Genomic DNA, 8,735 nt, shown 5'->3' on the forward strand with positions numbered 1-8,735 from the left:
GATATGGTTAAGAAATGATGCTATATTTTATTATATGAGATGATCATGTTTTTTAACGGAGTTATCGGCAACTAGCAAGAGCCATATGGTTGTCGCTTTATTGTATGAAATGCAATCACCCTGTAATTTCTTTACTTTATCACTAAGCGGTAGCGATAGTCGTAGAAGCAATAGTTGGTGAGACGACAACGATGCTACAATATAGATCATGGTGTCACGCCGGTGACGACGGTGATCATGACGGTGCTTTGGAGATGGAGATCAAAGGCACAAGATGATGATGGCCATATCATATCACTTATATTGATTGCATGTGATGTTTATCCTTTATGCATCTTATTCTGCTTTGTTTGACGGTAGCATTATAAGATGATCTCTCACTAAATTTCAAGGTAAAAGTGTTCTCCCTGAGTATGCACCATTGCCAAAGTTCGTCGTGCCGAGACACCACATGATGATCGGGTGTGATAAGGTCAACGTTCATCTACAACGGGTGTAAGACAGTTTTACACACGCAGAATACTCGGGTTAAACTTGACGAGCCTAGCATATGCAGATATGGCCTCGGAACACTGAGACCGAAAGGTCGAGCATGAATCATATAGTAGATATGATCAACATAGTGATGTTCACCATTGAAAACTACTCCATCTCACGTGATTATCGGTTATGTTTTAGTTGATTTGGATCACGTGATCACTTAGATGATTAGAGGGATATCTATCTAAGTGGGAGTTCTTAAGTAATATGATTAATTGAACTTAAATTTATCATGGACTTAGTACCTGATAGTATTTTGCTTGTCTATGTTGTTGTAGATAGATGGCCCGTGCTGTTGTTCCGTTGAATTTTAATGCGTTCCTTGAGAAAGCAAAGTTGAAAGATGATGGTAGCAATTACATGGCCTGGGTCCGTAACTTGAGGATTATCCTCATTGCTGCACAGAAGAGTTACGTCCTGGAAGCACCGCTAGGTGCCAAACCTGCTGCAGGAGCTGAACCAGATGTTATGAACGTCTGGCAAAACAAAGCTAATGACTACTCGATAGTTCAGAGTGCCATACTTTACGGCCTAGACCGGGACATCAACGACGTTTTGAACGTCATGGAGCATATGAGATGTTCCAGGAGTTGAAGTTAATATTTCAAGCAAATGCTCGGATTGAGAGATATGAAGTCTCCAATAAGTTCTACAGTTGTAAGATGGAGGAGAATAGTTCTGCCAGTGAACATATACTCAGAATGTCTAGGTATAACAACCACTTGATTCAACTGGGAGTTAATCTTCCGGATGATAGTGTTATTGACAGAATTCTTCAATCACTACCACCAAGCTACAAGAGCTTCATGATGAACTATAATATGCAAGGGATGGATAAGACAATTTCCGAGCTCTTCGCAATGCTAAAGGCTGCGGAGGTAGAAATTAAGAAGGAGCATCAAGTGTTGATGGTCAACAAGACCACCAGTTTCAAGAAAAAGGGTAAAGGGAAGAAGAAGGGGAACTTCAAGAAGAACGGCAAACAAGTTGCTGCTCAAGAGAAGAAACCCAAGTCTGGACCTAAGCCTGAGACTGAGTGCTTCTACTGCAAACAGACTGGTCACTGGAAGCGTAACTGCCCCAAGTATTTGGCGGATAAGAAGGATGGCAAGGTGAACAAAGGTATATGTGATATACATGTTATTGATGTGTACCTTACTAGAGCTCGCAGTAGCACCTGGGTATTCGATACTGGTTCTGTTGCTAACATTTGCAACTCAAACAGGGACTACAGATTAAGCGAAGAATGGCTAAGGACGAGGTGACGATGCGCGTGGGAAATGGTTCCAAAGTCGATGTGATCGCCGTCGGCACGCTACCTCTACATCTACCTTCGGGATTAGTTTTAGACCTGAATAATTGTTATTTGGTGCCAGCGTTAAGCATGAACTTTATATCTGGATCTTGTTTGATGCGAGACGGTTATTCATTTAAATCTGAGAATAATGGTTGTTCTATTTATATGAGTAATACTAATAAAATGGCCCGTGCGATACAACGGGATAAAAAAGTAATTCAATAATAGTGCATATTAATGCCAAAGACGCTACAAATATATTACTATGCACAAGCTGTAATCACATTTTAGTTACAGTTGACACCGCCATGATATCTCTATGGCCAACCTTAGGAGCCAGGTGGTTGTAGGGAGGAAAAAAAAGTAAAACGGGTCGGTAACCGTCTGATCGCTCTCCCTGTCAGTGGCGGAGCCAGAAAAATAGGATGAGGAGGGTCGAGTATTGTTCAACCTTGTTGGGATGGACCAATCCATCAAAAACACCCATTTTAGCAAAAAAAAATCACTGCTACTATTCATATATTAGGCCTAAATCACAGATGTTAGGGGGGGCAGGGCCCTGGCTGGCACCCCCTGTCTCCGCCACCGCTCCCTGTAGCCGTTAACCGCTATCCACCTCACACAGTTGTTGTTTCGTATCTATCCTCATGCGCCTCGTCGCTGCAGCCGGCTCGCCCACTCCGCCAACCACGCCTCATCGCTGCAGCCGGCTCGCCCACTCCGCCAACCACTGGCATGGTAATTTGATGGGACTTGGGATTCTATATTTTAATTATTGCAGGATGATCATTAGTTTCAGTATGCAAGCAAAGTACAGTTTATACTGAACGTTTTGACATCCAGCATGAATGTAATACAATTTCAGAAGGGCAATAACACCCAATGCATTGCCTTCCGTGAACTGGTTTGCTCTCGTGGATGATCTAATAACAACCTCGTTTTTTATCCGGCATCGGTGATTAAAATAGGGGTGCATGAGAGGAGAGATCGCGTGTGAATAAAGAAACTACTGGACCAGTAGAGATAAGTTGGGGCGCCCAGCGTAGCCTTCCTCACAAGTTGCGTGGGAGCTGGATTAGAGTCAGCAGAGGAGCAGCCCTTGCTCCTAGAAGCCATGAACAACAGTCATCGCTGCAGCCGGCTCGCCCACTCCGCCAACCACTGGCATGGTAATTTGATGGGACTTGGGATTCTATATTTTAATTATTGCAGGATGATCATTAGTTTCAGTATGCAAGCAAAGTACAGTTTATACTGAACGTTCTGACATCCAGCATGAATGTAATACAATTTCAGAAGGGCAATAACACCCAATGCATTGCCTTCCGTGAACTGGTTTGCTCTCGTGGATGATCTAATAACAACCTCGTTTTTTATCCGGCATCGGTGATTAAAATAGGGGTGCATGAGAGGAGAGATCGCGTGTGAATAAAGAAACTACTGGACCAGTAGAGATAAGTTGGGGCGCCCAGCGTAGCCTTCCTCACAAGTTGCGTGGGAGCTGGATTAGAGTCAGCAGAGGAGCAGCCCTTGCTCCTAGAAGCCATGAACAACAGTCAGCAGATGTATCTCCCTCCTCTTCTGCCTCCCCTGATGCGGCCATCCTTGCAGGAGCTCGACCGACCACGAGTGGCCTCGCCGATCTGCAGCAGCAGCACGACCCCGCCGCCGGTGAGCCAGCTCCTCCCGCCCTTCTGCCCCCAGTCTGGTCTCTTTCCTCACCCTCTCTCTTGAACAGGGAGCAGCAGCTCCTCCACCCAACAATGTCGCCACCCCGGCCGGCATGGCATCTCCTGCACCGGCCTCTACTCTGCATCATGTTTAATTAGGCCAACATTTAGGGTCTTTCTCCCATGGATTCCTTCTTTGACCAACTCTTTCAACGCCGCTTGTTGTCTTCAACTCATAAACATATCTAAACTGGTGAGATTGAGTACAAGAAGGCGATGTGGGACTATCTATAACCAGAATCTTCTCCTTTTTGCACAAACACCAGCAGGTCATAAGGTCCGGAGTTCGATCTTAACCGGTGCAATTATTTTTACAAGATTTGTGGGCCAAGATGCAGAGGAGAGGACTGACGGATGGGCTGAAGCCCAAGTGGCAACGCGTCAGCATGCAAGACAGGGCGATGCCCATGTAGATGAGAGTAGGCAAAGGCCTAAAACAAGATGGACGAAAATTTTGCTACACGGATGGACGAAAATTACGGAAAATTTAGTACCACCTTGAATATGTTTTAAATTTAAACTGAAAGCGTAAAATTACAGAAAGCGTATTGTGACGGTGAACCCTAAAAAGTTAATCCGTGCTTTATTATTAAAATTAAAAATAAATAAATAAATAATAGCCCATATGCCCGTGCAACGGGAGAGAAAAAGTTTAGCATGCACTCAATTTTTCTAAGAATTGTATGTGCAAGCACAACCCCCATGTTTCGCTACGAAGAAAGTGCTAGATGCCCTGTCCACCAAAACAACGAACCCAAAACACCCGACTGCACGGCACGGCAACATCGAAACGTTGCCACCCAATGTCAGGGAGGCATTGCAACGGGAGAAAGAATATCCTTGAACCCACGCATCTACACAGATAAATATCAAGCCAAAAAATTGTTAATTGACCGCCAAATTCTGGCATGCAAACAGAAGACAACGATAATCTCCATTTATCAAAGAACAAAAAATTGTATGAAACTAAAACTATAAATTTGGTCTTCTACTATGAATAATTCATAATACAACAACAATAACTTATCAGGTCAAGGCTACAAATTATTTCTATTGAAGTGCAGAACCCATGGGTGATCGACCTTACAAATATGATAATTCTGGTAAAAAATTTGCTTGTCATTTCCATATGCGACAAAATGATCCTTGATAGAACACGTGGACATAGTTCAAAAATGAACCGGGGATCAGACAAGCTTGTGGATTGACCCTTTTAACATTTAGTATGAACTTTGCTAAAAAAACATTTAGTAGGAACATGAGTAAATAAATTATAATCATATAAAATGTGATCTCTTCTGTGGATCACACCTGCAAAATAATGATACAATGTACTTGGATCTAGGAAAAAACTTCTACATAAAATTTTAGAGAAGACTAATACCAAGCTAGGCCTGTCTAGCCATCCTGCCGAGCTCCATCTCAGCTGCAATTTCTGGACCAACTCACTTCTTTGCGATCAACAGTGAGCGCAGGCAAGTCACTATGACAACACATGAATGAGCATATGCATCGAACAAATTGATCAAACAGATGGAGCATAGTTCCATGAATAAACATGCATATTCATTAGATATATTATCTAATTTCAAAGCCTCAACTCTCTGCACATGCATGTCTGACAACTGAAGCATCCAAATAATTCAAACCAATAGTTATGCATCACTATGTACATTGCAGATGAAGACCCTCATAAAGTGTTGCTGATTCAGAAAAGAACCATGCAAAGACGATGCTACTATTTTCATGTATATACACAGTACAAAATAGAGGTAGATTCATCAGTGAACATGTGCGTCCTTGATTGCACTGTCATCAAAATAAGCTGCTCATTGCCCATGTTTGTCCCCCAATTAGCTACAAACAGACTATAAGAGCAACTAACAATGCAGATTTGGTTGAGTTAAAAGCATGGCCTGCAAAAGGAATCGGATGCCAAGATTTCACTATTCTTCAGTGCACTGAAGAGAAATGGAAAATGCCAAAAATTTACACCGACAAGTTCAGAGCAAAACATCACTCTTTCCAATAACAGGCATTATATACATGATAATCCATCAGTGCATCATGTATTTTTTTTCAATTGGCGTTACCTCAGTTGCTTCTCTCTGGTTGCTGCACCTCTTCGAACGCAAATCAGCAACGGCCTGTAGTCATGGTATTTCATTCAGGTCTGGAGCATTTAGATCATTGTCGTGTCTTGGTAACCATCATGATGTACAGCCCCAGAGATGTCAGCCAACAACACCAGCGTCCATTGGAAATCTGGAACTATGTATCAGCACCTTGTTGACGTGCATGCCTGTAAGACAAATAACTCATGGGCTTCTTACCTGCTATTCCTGATCCTTCTTCCTTGGACTTCAGTTTGGAATATTGAGGGTCTAACCAATCAGAAGCATTTTAATTCATCTCATCAATCGGCTTATGTTCTAGCTCAGAGCGCCCAACCTTTTCATGTCACTGATCAGTGGACGGTAGATATATAAATCAAAGGCTGGTGTAACCTGCACGCACTTGGGCTCGAGTTATGTGAGGAAGTGGACGACGTCGAGCGCCGAGCGCCAACGTGCGCGAGAAATTAACTAACAACTAAAACTTTGACGAAACTGAATTTTCTGAATCTGATGAAACTTAATCTGACAAAAACTGATGAAACTGAAATTGACGAATCTGACGGAACTTTAGGACAGCATAGGTGGCGCCGTAGTGGCCTCATGCGAAGGCTGCTGCAGCCTCAGAGGCAGCTGCACGGGGAAGGGGGGCAGCCGAGTTGGTCATCATCCCTTGTCGTGGATCATTGAAGCCGTGGGTCGCAGGTGGCGGAAGAGCAGATCCGGGGCTGGGAGGAGTAGCCACGGGTCGCCGGATATAGGGTGCGTCAATCCTGTATGGGCAGCCAGCATGCGGCGGATGAGATCGAGCGGCTAGGGGATTTGATGACGGGGCGACGCCGGCCACCTCCTGCAGCCGCCCGGCAGCGGAGAAACGGGTAGGCGCAGCGGCAGGGTAGGCCATGGCAGCCCGCGATGACGGTAGGCGGTCCGGCGGTGCGGCGAGGGAGGGGCGACGGCGTGCGGCGACGGGAGGCGGAGCGCCGGCGGGGCGGGATAAGAGGTGGCGGCGCGCTGGAGTCGAGATGGGATTGGGATTTGGGAGGCAGGGTCGTGAAGGGTTGGGTCAGGTAGCTCTTTCTCTTTTCAATATTTTTCCTAATGTCTTTTTTCAGATCTTTAGCGAAACGTTTTTTCCACCTATGGATGGCAGTGGTGGGTGATTATTTGCAACTTAATTAATGAAAAGTGACGGTGAACCCACGGAGTCAATCCGTACTTTATATAAAATATATATATATATATATATTATATAGGGAGAGACCTTTTATGGTCATGCACCCTTGAAGAGTGGTCTATTTGTGGTGAATCTCGATAGTAGTGATACACATATTCATAATGTTGAAGCCAAAAGATGCAGAGTTGATAATGATAGTGCAACTTATTTGTGGCGCTGCCGTTTGGGTCATATTGGTGTAAAGCGCATGAAGAAACTCCATACTGATGGACTTTTGGAATCACTTGATTATGAATCACTTGGTACTTGCGAACCATGCCACATGGGCAAGATGACTAAAACGCCGTTTTCCGGAACAATGGAGCGAGCAACAGATTTGTTGGAAATCATACATACTGATGTATGTGGTCCAATGAATATTGAGGCTCGCGGCGGGTATCGTTATTTTATCACCTTCACAGATGATTTGATCAGATATGGGTATATCTACTTGTCGGTGAGAACGACACCTATGGTATCACAAGAATCCCTACTACGGTCGGCGGGCGCGGGGTTGTGAGGAGAGCAGGTCCAGGAGCCAGCACAAGGATCGTTTACCCAGGTTCGGGCCGCGAGGATGCGTGAAAATCTAGTCCTGCTTTGGTGGATGTATTGAGTATTCTTGGGCTTCTGAACTATCTACGGTGACTGCGTAGTTCCAAAAAGCCGAATCCCTCTCCAGTATGCCTTGGGCCTCCTTTTATAGTCGAAAGGGGCTGCCACAGTGGCACACAGGTGGTGCAAAGTTATACAGTGCTGCGAGCTTATTGCCCATGTTACAGGACACGACGCATTTAATGTGTAGCTTAGGTGTCCCTTAGCTTTATTCGGGAAGGGAACGGGGCCCGTCCCGTCCGTCGCCGCCTCGCCTTGCTTCGACACGCGCCCCGGCCAGCGATGTGTGCGGCGCCATGTAGGCAGGCAGGCAGCTGAGGTGGCGCGGTGGTAGGGTCTTCACGAAGATTTGCATGCCACCACGCAGGTGCTTACTGAGTTGGCTCGGAAGCCGCCCGTCGCCACGTAGGTGCCTGCCCAGCTGGTTGGGCTGGCAGCTGCATGTGAACGGCGGTGGAGTCTTGGTCGACGTGGGCCTGGCTGTGGCCGCGCTAACGCACTCGGCAAGGGCCTTGCCAGGGGCCCGGCAAGGGTCTTGCTGTGGCGTTGCAGTCGTCCCCGGCAAGGCTTTGCCGGGGGTCTTGTGGATCTCCTCGGCAAGGATCCCGCCGAGGGTCGCCGTCTTCTGGTCCTCATCTGATCTCATATATCTATGGTCTTGACAAATATCTGCATGCCATCGCGGAGGTGCCTCCCGGCTCAAGGGTGGCTCGCTCTGCGGGTGTTGGGCAGGTTGTCCCGGAAAGGCTCTTGCCGGGGCCGCCCCAGCAAGGATCTTGCCGGGGGAGACCACCTCGCCCCTTTGCTCCCTGTATTTCTGACCTTGGCGTTGTCTCAGCTGTCTTGTGCTTCGGCTTCTCTCCGGCTTTCCTCTTTTGCCCTGCTACGTGCGGCCGCGGCGTGCGGCTCTGACTGCCCGTGCACAAGTAAAGGGGTCAAAAGAAGAGCCCCTACTTTTGTACACCGACAGGAGCCCCGGGGCCTGGGCCACACATAAGTGCGACACGTTGTTGGGCTAGGCCCAGAACGGTGCGCGGGCAGGTGGGGCGGATTTTACCGTAGTAACTATTCCGTTTGCTGCGCTTCCCCACGACCCGCGTTGAACGCGCGACGTGGAGGGGAGTGCGTGACATGGGGGTCATGCGCGATGCGGTTTTCGCATGGATGTGTCACATCATGGTAAAGAGATGGCTCGCGCCTTCCCCATAAAAAGAGGGAGGCGT

The 8,735-nt window shown here is 46.7% G+C and overlaps 1 long non-coding RNA gene across 1 annotated transcript; it reads right to left on the reverse strand.

Moving 5' to 3' along the window:
* Positions 1-5,488: 5,488 nt before the first annotated feature.
* On the reverse strand, positions 5,489-6,752 carry LOC123168738 (uncharacterized). Its single transcript, XR_006484493.1, has 2 exons — positions 5,901-6,752; positions 5,489-5,832 (listed from the first exon to the last, which is right to left on the reverse strand). It is a non-coding gene; the product is annotated as an uncharacterized lncRNA (long non-coding RNA).
* Positions 6,753-8,735: the final 1,983 nt, after the last annotated feature.

The sequence above is a fragment of the Triticum aestivum genome, chromosome 7D (genome assembly GCF_018294505.1).
Source record: "Triticum aestivum cultivar Chinese Spring chromosome 7D, IWGSC CS RefSeq v2.1, whole genome shotgun sequence".
Lineage (NCBI taxonomy): Eukaryota > Viridiplantae > Streptophyta > Magnoliopsida > Poales > Poaceae > Triticum > Triticum aestivum.